Below are 10,924 nucleotides of genomic sequence, written 5' to 3'. Positions count from 1 at the left end.
ATATAAGGACAATAAATTATGTTAGTAATGATAATTTATAAGGGTATTTTAAACTGTCATCTTATATAATCTATAATGATATTATTAAATGTTAATTATAATATTTTATAAAAACATTAAATAGAAACATTTAGAATACATAATAATAAATTAATAATATTTATTCAGAACACAAAACATTCATCACATAATAGAAAAAGTTACACATCATCACAATTTAACCATCATCACCATTCACCATAATAAGAATAGAAACGTTTTACATCCAAAATATCCAATTCATTCACCATATCATCCCATCTTCACAAAAGTACAAATGCAATACTAATGTAAAAGTATTGAATCCAATGCTAACTAAATACTAACAAATCATTGAGTTTTAAAACTAACAAAGTCATATAAAATAAAAACTCAACAATTTACTATCAATCATCTTCAACCATCATATGCAAAATCCAAGTACCTATCACCTACAAATACAATCAATAAATTTGTATAAGTAAATTAAACAATAAAAATATAAACCTAATAAACATAATTTAAAAGATTAAAAATCATACCAAACAAGAAACATATAAAGTATCATTCTATATGCATTAATACTATCAACCTGGACTTGCTAATTAAGAATGTTTGAAAATAAAGCTACTCAAAATTTGCTGAAAAGAGAAGATATATACCTGAACTTCTGTTGGTATAACAAGATCATGTGAAATTTTAGTTTATCTTTTGAGTATGTTGTAGTTTTCTGATGATCGTGTTGCTTCTAGTGGATATCCTAGGTGACACCATGATGATCTAATATCTGTCAATGAAGACTACTATGAAAATTTGATGCTTATTTTAATGTAGGAGGAAATGTACAAAGCCATGACTTGAAGTTTCAGAATGGCTGAATGAATATATTCACACTTACAATGGATAGAAGCAAATCCTATATATATATATATATATATAGGATTTGCTTCTATCCATATATATAAATAAATTGATGGTCTGATTTCCACCTAGGAAGCATTTAAGTTTGATCAAAAGAAAAGCATTACCGGCATTTCCCTCATTCAAGGACCTCAGGCAACTTTCAAACAAATAATAGGAACTAATATTAAGTACTAAAGAGAAGAACTAAATTGGTAAAACTCTTAAAATATTAATGAATTTGTAACTCAAATACAAGTCAAAGCAGTATGTTAGTTATCGTGCACACCACTAAGACGATAAAAATGAACTTTTATCATCATGGTCAAGATTGAGAAAGAGGATTTGGTTCGCTAATTTAGGTGATAGGTTAAGCACTTCCATCAAGCCCTCCAACACTATGTGGATAAAATTTTAAAATACTGTGCACTAGGCATATGCTACTCTTCTACATGAGATCTCCCTTTTATGAGCAAAGTGGTATAAATCAAAGTTTAGCTGTAGAGAAGCACAACACTCAACACTGACAGATTTGTCTTCTCATGCAAAACACAGAAGTAGTGGGACTGAAAGATGTCATAGGTCGACTCCTCAAAATTCAACTCTTCCAAGCCTTTAATCAAGAACTCTAGGAATAAATCATAGAATAGGAGTTTACTTCTAGACCTACACTGAAAATTTTGTTTGTTCCCTATAAAAAACCTTAGTATCAAAACATTTTAAGGGAGAGTTCATTAAACTTAAAGTTCCTAGACTTATTAATGAACTCTTTCACTAATGGTTTACAAACCCCCATATCGACCAAGACCTGACTCTTTGATTTCTCAATAAGTTTTTCTAGCACTACTCAGCTTCTTGAAACTTGATTTCTTCCAGCACTACTCTTGCACTACTCTGATTTTCTAGCACTCCTCCGTGTTTCTTGGAACTTAATTTTTTCATCGTAGAAATATAAATCATTCATTTATTTTCTAGTACCAATTGTCTAGGATTAAGAATAAAATAATCCAGAATCCAGATGCATTCCAATAAAGAAAAAAGAAATAGTTTATATAAACCTATGCAAGTTCTCGTTGAATTGACAACTACTAGAAGATTATCTTGAATAAGGAGTGCTCTCCAGAAACTAATGAGAAGTCCCAATTTCTAGAACTCCAATCAGCTTCATACTACAGAGTACAAATATACATATATCATCACAAACATCTGCACACACAATAATAACAAAACATTGGATATAGCATAGTTGCTAATAAAAGGCCAACTTGCAAATCAGCAAATTTAGAATCATGTTGCAGAGAGGCACTGTAATTATTAGTCAATCTAGCAGTAGACAACTAATATACGAGTGCAACCTATTTTCTGCAATGATCTCATCAAACCTTTGTAAAACTTCCAACTAGTTTCTTTGTATTGGCTTGAGAAGAAGAGAGTGAATCAGCAAAAGAATATTTTCCATAGCTAATGGAAGCAGATCTCAAAAGTAAGTCATAATACTAAAGCTTTATTGTCACTATCTGTGATGTTAACGGACAAAGTGCAATCTCTCAAACATGTGAAGTCAAAGATGTTAGCTTAATCCAAAGCCCAAACATTGTTATTTCAGTTCATTTATCAACAATTCTTTTCACAAATGAAAAGATAGAAATATTTTTCTCTTAGCAGAAAAAAAACAAGATAACTAAATATAAATAATTGAAGTAAATAGTAAACAACTAGTTTTTCCCAAGCATTTACATAGGATGTCACAAACATCTAAATAACATCATAATCACACTTTGTCAGCCCAGCTACTAATTTAGGATTGGATATGTGGGTTTCATCAAACCAACAAACTCTTTTTATACACAAAAGAAGAGAGGAAAAATATCAAGAGAGTTGAGTGAAGCTTGTGGAGCAAACTAAAGAATCCCTAGATCTCATAACACTCACTAAGATTGATCACGTTACATAAGAAAGAAACATATCCATCACAATTCAAAGAAAATAAACCAACCACACATACAAGTGAAGCTTGTTAGATAAGGACTGAAACTTAAAACTATTATTATATATACCTGTTTGATTCGATTATGTAGAAAGGAGCAAGGTGACTATCAAAACTTCCAATCCACAACCTAAAAAAAACAAGAAATTAGTTAGGAGCATATACAATACAAAGCTTCCAATCCACAACATTAAAAAAACAAATTACAAATCACGGTGAGATCCGCAGATTAGGGAGCAGCGACGACAAGAATGAGTTTGGGAGGAGAAAGGCAGAATCACGGCGTGTAGGCAGTGCTGTGGAGGAATCGTGGTGGAGGCTGACGGCGGCACAGGTATGCGTGAGCGTGGGTGAAGATCCCAGCGACAATGAGAGCAGATTAAGGAGAGGAGCGGCAACGAACGAGAGTAGAGGGAGGAGAAAGGGAGAGGAGCGCCGACGAGAGCAGATTAGGGAGGAGCAAGGAGAAAAGCAGCGATGACGAGAGCAGCTAAGGGAAGAGAAAGGGAGAGGATCGGAGCGGCACTTAGGGTGGATCGGAGCGGCGCTTAGGGTGGGTGAGCGACGAGCGAGAACAGAGGAGAAGGAAAATCGGCATGTGATGAGGGAAGGGGTTAGCGTTAGGGCAGGGAAAAAAAACAAAAAACTTAATTATTAAGTGGTTATTAGGATGGTATATGGTGACATTGGTGAAATTTGTCACCATATATTATCTAACATGATATTTTTATATTTAAAATAATTTTTTTTGGTAAATGTCATTAAAAAATATTTATAGTGACATTTAAAATTAAATGTCATGAAGAAAATGTCGTAATAGGCTATATTTCTAGTAGTGCCAATAGATTGTTTGTTCCAAAAATCCAAATATACATTCATAATTTTGCAGATTTGAACATTGAAACACAATGAACTACTAGTTGTCTTTCACGTCAGGCTAAAGATGTTAAATAAATAAGGTATGTATATATACACACACACACACATATATATATAAACAGGTGTGTCTTTATCCTTGTCAATATATATATATATATATATATATATTGACAAGGATAAAGACACACCTGTTAAGAGAAACTGGATGTGAACCAGGAAATTGTGGGTTTGTTCTTCCCTAATAACCAAGAATAAGAAACAGAGAACTAATAAGAAATAAAATATAAATGAGTTAATACGATCAAATAAAACCACAGCAAATAAGACCAAATCGCATTGTGAAAATGTGACTGTTAATTGAAAATTTTAGTAGGGCTGGATCTAAAGTATAACTATATTAGTTACCAAAATAACAGGTACTTGTGAATCAATAAATAACAGAGGCTCCCTGACTGATTATGTATAACAGATTCATAAAGGTTTGAAAAATAAAATTCATAAAGAAAGACCATAAAAGAAAAGTGGCAAACTGAGAAAAAACTGAATCATAAATCAAGAGGTGCTAGAAGAAGGAAAAAAAAGTAGAGCTTATGATCTAAAATTCCAGTGTAATTGCAGCAACTTCCTATTACAGATGTAGTATTATTTAATGACCATTTAATGTGGATAATATAATTGAAAGAAATAACAACTATTACAAGGTGAAGTATCCATACCGTAGGCGGCATTAAATCAAGGAATTGGTAACAGAGGTGGCGCATTGCATCTTGCTGATCATAAGGTATTGCATCACCTAGAACATCATCATTTGTTAAAATTTTAATATCCACATTCTCCTGAAAAAGAAAGCAGGTGTAAACTTCAACATTCACCAAAATTGAAAAGATTATTGATAGTACAGTGCCTCTACTGACTGCTAAACCCACACAAAGAATAATAAAAATAGAGTCTTGTGTAAAGGATATCCATGACATATATACATACATTTTATAGCTGACACGATATGATGTCAATACCTCATCAAAGGTCTAATTATCCATGTAACAATTAACATTCTAGAGTAGATAACAAATACTAAAACCATATAAAATGTGAAATAAATCTTCAAGAAGAATGAGACCTTTTGAGAAAAAAAAAACAGAAAGGCATATTTTCTGATACCATTAAAGAATTTTGTCATTTACCGTCAAAGAAATCATCTAATATCAAATTATCAATTAATGGTGATAATGAACTTTAATTTTTCTTGTATTCCAATACACTACTGTACTTCCAACAGAATCAAATTGCTTATTTCCAGATGAATAGGCGCAAACATAAAAATTAGTAAAATTAAAATTAAAAAATGGACTTACCTTAGCTCCTTCATCGCCAATATTATTTCCTGATAGGTTCAGAGTTTTAAGCATGGTATTCGTCTGAAGAACACCATAAAGTGCCTTTAGGCCAACTGCTGTAATCCCATTTCCAGAAAAATCAACTTCCTCTGTTGCTTGAGACTTGGAAAAAAACTAATGAGATGTTAAACGACACAAAAAAAAGCTATGCTTAAATGTCTTGCTTTAGTAATGTCATACCTTTAAGAGTCTGGTTCAGTAATAGTTTACAAGTAGGAACAAGAAAAAAAGTAAGGTTATGGAAAAGGAAGGAAAAGAATTAACCTGTTGTAACCAAGGCTTTCAGCAAGAAAAAACAGACCATCATCACCAAAGTTACGACCTAATAGAATCATGAATTTGTTAAATATCTACAAGTATTCCATTACCTTGGTAAAGTAAATGTAAGTTTAATCCCCTGAAAAAGTTATCTCAGCATATTCATTACCAGATATTAGATTTAGAAATAATCAGTTATAGAGTGAACAATTGTAATCACTTGCTGTAGATACATTCTAACAAGTTTAGTGTGCTAACCTGACAAGTCAACACTTCTGAATGTTCTAAGTTCCTTGGAAAACTCATTTAGTTTTTGCCTAGACTCTTTTTCAAGTTTTGCAGCACCACCTGATAGCAGGTTAGTCCCAGGAGAAAAGGACCACTTAAGTCCAGATGACGGAGCTTTTTTAATCTCAGATGTTAAGCCCTTTGGTTTTGGCATGATTAGTTTTCCAGCCACCTTCCATAAAACTGTGTGCTGAAGGAGTAAATTAGCTATACCATCTGAATAACTAAAGCATGATGAAGCAAAATGGAGTTCAGTAAAGCTATATTCTTTTAGCATTATTACCAAGATAGTCAAATTTTGGCATCACAGAGTAAGCATTCATATACATCTGACTTGAAGATGAACCAAGAGGCTAGCATGAATACCAAAGGATGTCAAAAGACTAGCAATGACAACAAAGGCTTGTAGAGTAACCCAACAGATTTGTCTTTGTAAAGAGCATCTCTACCTGCATGGATGTTGTATGTCATGAATAGCATGGCCATTTGCAAAATTCAAACTTTTGTCCAGATATGGAAGTTCTTCAAGCTTGACAAATACAACCCGGTATTCAGGAATGGCAGCTGTATAAGGAGTAGATGCACCTATCTCATTTTCATCCTGAAGTAACTTATCCAACTCCGGCCAAAGAAGCTCCCTCCTGAAAGTACAGTTGATATTTCATATTCCACATAGGAGTAATGAGATAATGATGGGCAAAAGAGAAAAAAAATAGAAAACTAAAAAATAGCAGTAGCCGACATTGAAATTTGGATGGCATGCATAAAAGTTTGCTGATACTACATACCATGCAGAGAAGTCATCCTCAATACCCTGATCATCATCTCCTAACCCCACTTGGACAATGTGCTTGGCGCTTATGCAGAGGAAAAAAAATATAGAAGAATATCCAAGTACGAATGATGCTTAAATTCATTAAACACATCTACAAACTTGCACATGACTACTACATTACAGTTGTATGTATGAAACTCACAGATAACATGACTACTCAACTGTTTCTTAGTAACTCCTCATACCATGTTGACTTTACAAGTTTTTAGAGTAACAATTAGTCTACAAAACAAGTTAAATTCTCTAGAAAAATGAAATGCATGAACTTTGAGCTTGCAACTGAAGATAGGATTTAAAATCAGCTTTAGGAGCATATGTGACTTAGTCAAATCACAAACTAAATAAATCAACTATATACCTTGCTCATAAAGCAGTTCATCGACCACCACAGCAACCTTTGCAAGGACACAATACACAAATATATTAGCCAAGCAATTCCCACAAAAAAAATACTGACAATTTCATCATGCCAAACCATATTAAAATGTTCATATTGCTGATTGCCCAAACTAAACACACCAAATTGAAGATTTTCCAACCAGGTTCCTCTCTCTTTCCCCTATAAAAACTAATAATCAGCAATCGATCAAGGCAAAAGGATTATTGGTAGAATAGATTAACTAAATGTGCATGTTTCCAGAACCTCTGTAAACCATTTGTAGAATTCCTGGCTTTCAACTTACGTAGCCAAGAAGAACAAAGCCAAGCTCTCCTTTTTCAGGTTCTCCTCATACTCATCATCCTCAGTAGCATATTCGTCCTATAATTGAGGAAACTAACTACAGATCAGTCAATTAATCAGTAGTATTTCCAATGATCTGAAACAGAAGGAAGATAATCTTACGATATCCATGACTTTAAATATGGCATTAGGGTACCGTGCTTTTGCCTCCTCAGCCAGCGCCTAGAAGGGGGGAAAATCTAAGATCATGGGAGAAAAATTCAAAAAATGAACTACTCGGATAAAAACCCTAACCTTCGTGAACCCCTCAGCCGTCCTGGTTTGCGTCCTGAAGAAGACGGTGACCTTCTTCTTCCCTTGGTCCTCCTCTGTATCCATCTGGGTCTTCACCACTAGCGGCTTCGGCGGCTCGGCGGGCTTCCTTCCGCTCGATCGCCGGACGAAGAAGATTGCCACGCAACCGACAAGCACGGCGATGACTATGCTTAGGACGGCGATCAGCAGCCGGTTCTCCACGAACGCATCCCCGGTGCTGGAATCGAGCCCATATCCGTCGGAGAGGGAGGCGACGACGACCGACAAGAGATCAAGGGACGACGCCTTCTCGGAACCTATCTGCATCTTGGCGGATCGAGCGGTGAATCGGAAGCACAGATCTCCGATCTCTGTTTCTGTCTGCTTCGAATTGGGAGAATAAAGGAGGTCGAGATTGGGTCGGCGATGGGAGGGGAGGAGAAGATAGAAGCGGAGAAGGTGAGTCGCCCGAAGATGGCTCTCTCTCTCTGCCTCCCGTGGACGGCATCATATAGGGTTAGGTTAGAGGGAAGAGTTGAAAATTTTAGCTAAGTATTGGTGGGAAAATTATCATAGACATCAGATTTTAAAAACCGATGTTAAAATCGGTGTCTATTAACGAAAAAACGGACGCTCATAGACATCGCCTAAAAAACCGATGTCTATGAGCGAAAATATGCGCTCATAGACACTGGTTTTTGGAAAAACCGATGTAAAATACTCAAAGACATCGGTTTTTGCTTAAAACCGTTGTTGTTCCACTGATGTCTATGAGAGTTTTTGTTGTAGTGAGAAGTTAATTGTTGATACAGTCTGACCTGGCTGTTGTTTTGATGTTGACACTGATTTAAGTTTGTATCAGATATTAATTTAACTCAGAATGACTACTGATCGAGGTTGATCAGTTGGGAGGGAAAGTCCTGGTGAGTGAAGCCAGGCAAGGGAAATCCAGATGGGTCAAGGTTGACCAGACATCTGGTAAAAAGTCCAAGCAGGGAGCTTGGCACGGGAAAAGTCCAAGTATGGTGACTTGGCACGGAATGGTCAGAGAGGGCTCGGTAGCTCGTTTTCTGGACCGGATGAGGTCGGAGAGGACTCGGTAGCTCGTTCTCTGGACCGGATGAGGTCGGAGAGGGCTCAGTAGCTCGTTCTCCGGACTAGGTCAGAGAGGGCTCGGTAGCTCGGTCTCGGGACCAGGAAGACCTCAGGGTTTCGGGCTGGAAAGCTGCAAAACTCACTCGGTAGCGTTGGATCGGTCTGACCGATCCGGTGTACTATGAGTCGTCTGGATCGGTCCGCACCGATCGATGATCTCAAGATCACGATCGGTCGGGTGACCGATCGGTAACCACGTGGGCTGTCCGATGCGGTGACCGATCGGGATCCACATAGAAACATTCTATGGGTTAATCGATGCGTGGACGATCGGTAACTCTGAAGCGATACATGGGTTATCGATCGGACCGATCGAAAGAAGTGATCGAAAGCGGCGAGAAAGGGTGGAGCGGTGCGTGGACCGATCCACACATAGTCTGATCGGTCCACAGACCGATCAGGATCTTCCGACCGATCTCAGTGAAACTAATTCATGGATCGGTCTGCTGACCGATCCACAGTGATGTCGCATGTCTCCTGCTACTTCTCTGTGATTTCTGACTCGTTTCTGATGCATCTGATCTAACATCTGCTTGTGAGCTTTTTGAGTTACAGGCTGCAGGTACCATGGTGATGTTTGAATTCAAATCAATGACTATCAAAGGAATAAAACAAAATGATTTTTCTACTGGTTATCGCTGCAAATTGTGCAAAAGAAGCGTCAACGTTCACTGGCTTGTTCAGTTGGTTCACTGGCTGCGATCAGCTTAACTCTTCCTTATTGGTTCGAGCTCAGAGACACCAGTGAAGACCAAGGATGGTATTGGTGTGAGTTCAGATGAGGAAGAAGCGTGATTGGCGACGCCTGGTTTGGCGACAGTGATACGCTACTGGTTTGCAGTGATTCGATGCAAGCAAACGCAGTGAAGAAAGCAGAGAAATAAGAAGGAGGAAGAGGAGAGGATGGAAAAAAACTCTCTGGAAAAACTCTCTCTGTCGTTCAAGCAAGAGGCTGTGCGTTTTCGTTGAGCTCTTGGCTGATTCCTCCTGTAGTTGTTTTTCTGCTTCGTGGCTGTAAGTTAAACTGTTCAATCCTTTAGCCACACTCTGTAAGTAATTGTGCTTCACTTTCAAATCTACTCTTGTGATCTTTGTGGAGAGGTTACTCCACCGAGAAGGAGGATCTTTAGCCGGAATTTATCCGGGGTGCGATCTACCGAAGATCAAGGAGTCGTCCACCTTACGGACACGCCGAGGAGTAGGGGCAAGTTATCCCCGAACCTCGTAAATTCTAGTGTTAGTGTGCTTATGTTTTTCTCTCTTTTAGTTGTCTAATTCCGCTGTGCTAACGATTATCTGTGTAGAAGTTTTCGTTTAAGTTTTTAAAGGAGCTATTCACCCCCCCCCCTCTAGCCATCTAAGATCCCAACAAGTGGTATCAGAGCCTGGTGCTCTTCATTTCGGCTTAACAACCCAAAGAGCTAAATAATGGCCATGAAGGAGGGACTCAGCACCAACCGTCCACCCTATTTCGATGGAGCAGATTTTCAATACTGGAAAAGCCGCATGGAGTATTACCTCAAGACCGATATCTCCATGTGGTTCTCCGTCAAGGAGGGATTCTCACCTCCAAAGGACGAAGAAGGTAAGGAACTTGACTCATCGAGATGGTCAACCGAGCAAACTCGCAAGGGACAAGCCGATGCCAAGGCGGTTGTCACTTTGCAATGTGGGATAGCCAAGGATCAACTTGTCAAGGTTGGTCCTTTCACAAGTGCGAAGGATCTATGGAACAAGCTCATCGAGCTCCAAGAAGGGACTCGAGACTCTCGGATCGCCAAGAGGGATTTGTTCCTAAACCAACTACAGAACCTTGTCATGAAGGAAAATGAAACTGTAAGTGAGATACATGGAAGGTTCAAGGAGATCATCAATGGTCTCCATTCGGTGGATGAACGAGTAGAAAACCGTGACCTCGTAAGGTATGCTCTAAAAGCTTTTCCTAGGAATGCCTTGTGGTCATCTATGGTGGATGCCTACAAGGTATCCAAGGATCTTTCCATTGTTAAGTTAGATGAATTTTTTTGTGAAATGGAATTACATGAACTTGCTAACAAAGGGCAAAAAGAGAAAGGTATTGCTTTGGTTGCAGAAGAAAAGAGCAAGGAGGGAAGAAGAAAGAAAGAAAAGAAGAAGGAGAAAGAAATTGTTTCATCTTCATCCTCCTCCGAGTCCGATGATGAAGGTGAATCATCATCAAGCGAGATGGCCAACTTCGTGAGAAGAATCAT

The 10,924-nt window shown here is 37.7% G+C and overlaps 1 long non-coding RNA gene across 1 annotated transcript; it reads right to left on the bottom strand.

Annotated features, from left to right (window-relative positions):
* Positions 1-690: 690 nt before the first annotated feature.
* Positions 691-3,445, bottom strand: LOC122051577. Its single transcript, XR_006131461.1, has 3 exons — positions 3,113-3,445; positions 2,976-3,035; positions 691-805 (listed from the first exon to the last, which is right to left on the bottom strand). It is a non-coding gene; the product is annotated as an uncharacterized LOC122051577 (long non-coding RNA).
* Positions 3,446-10,924: the final 7,479 nt, after the last annotated feature.

Source organism: Zingiber officinale, chromosome 3A (assembly GCF_018446385.1).
Source record: "Zingiber officinale cultivar Zhangliang chromosome 3A, Zo_v1.1, whole genome shotgun sequence".
NCBI lineage: Eukaryota > Viridiplantae > Streptophyta > Magnoliopsida > Zingiberales > Zingiberaceae > Zingiber > Zingiber officinale.
The sequence above is the reverse complement of the archived record's forward strand: the minus strand, read 5'-3'. Positions and strand labels throughout refer to the sequence as shown.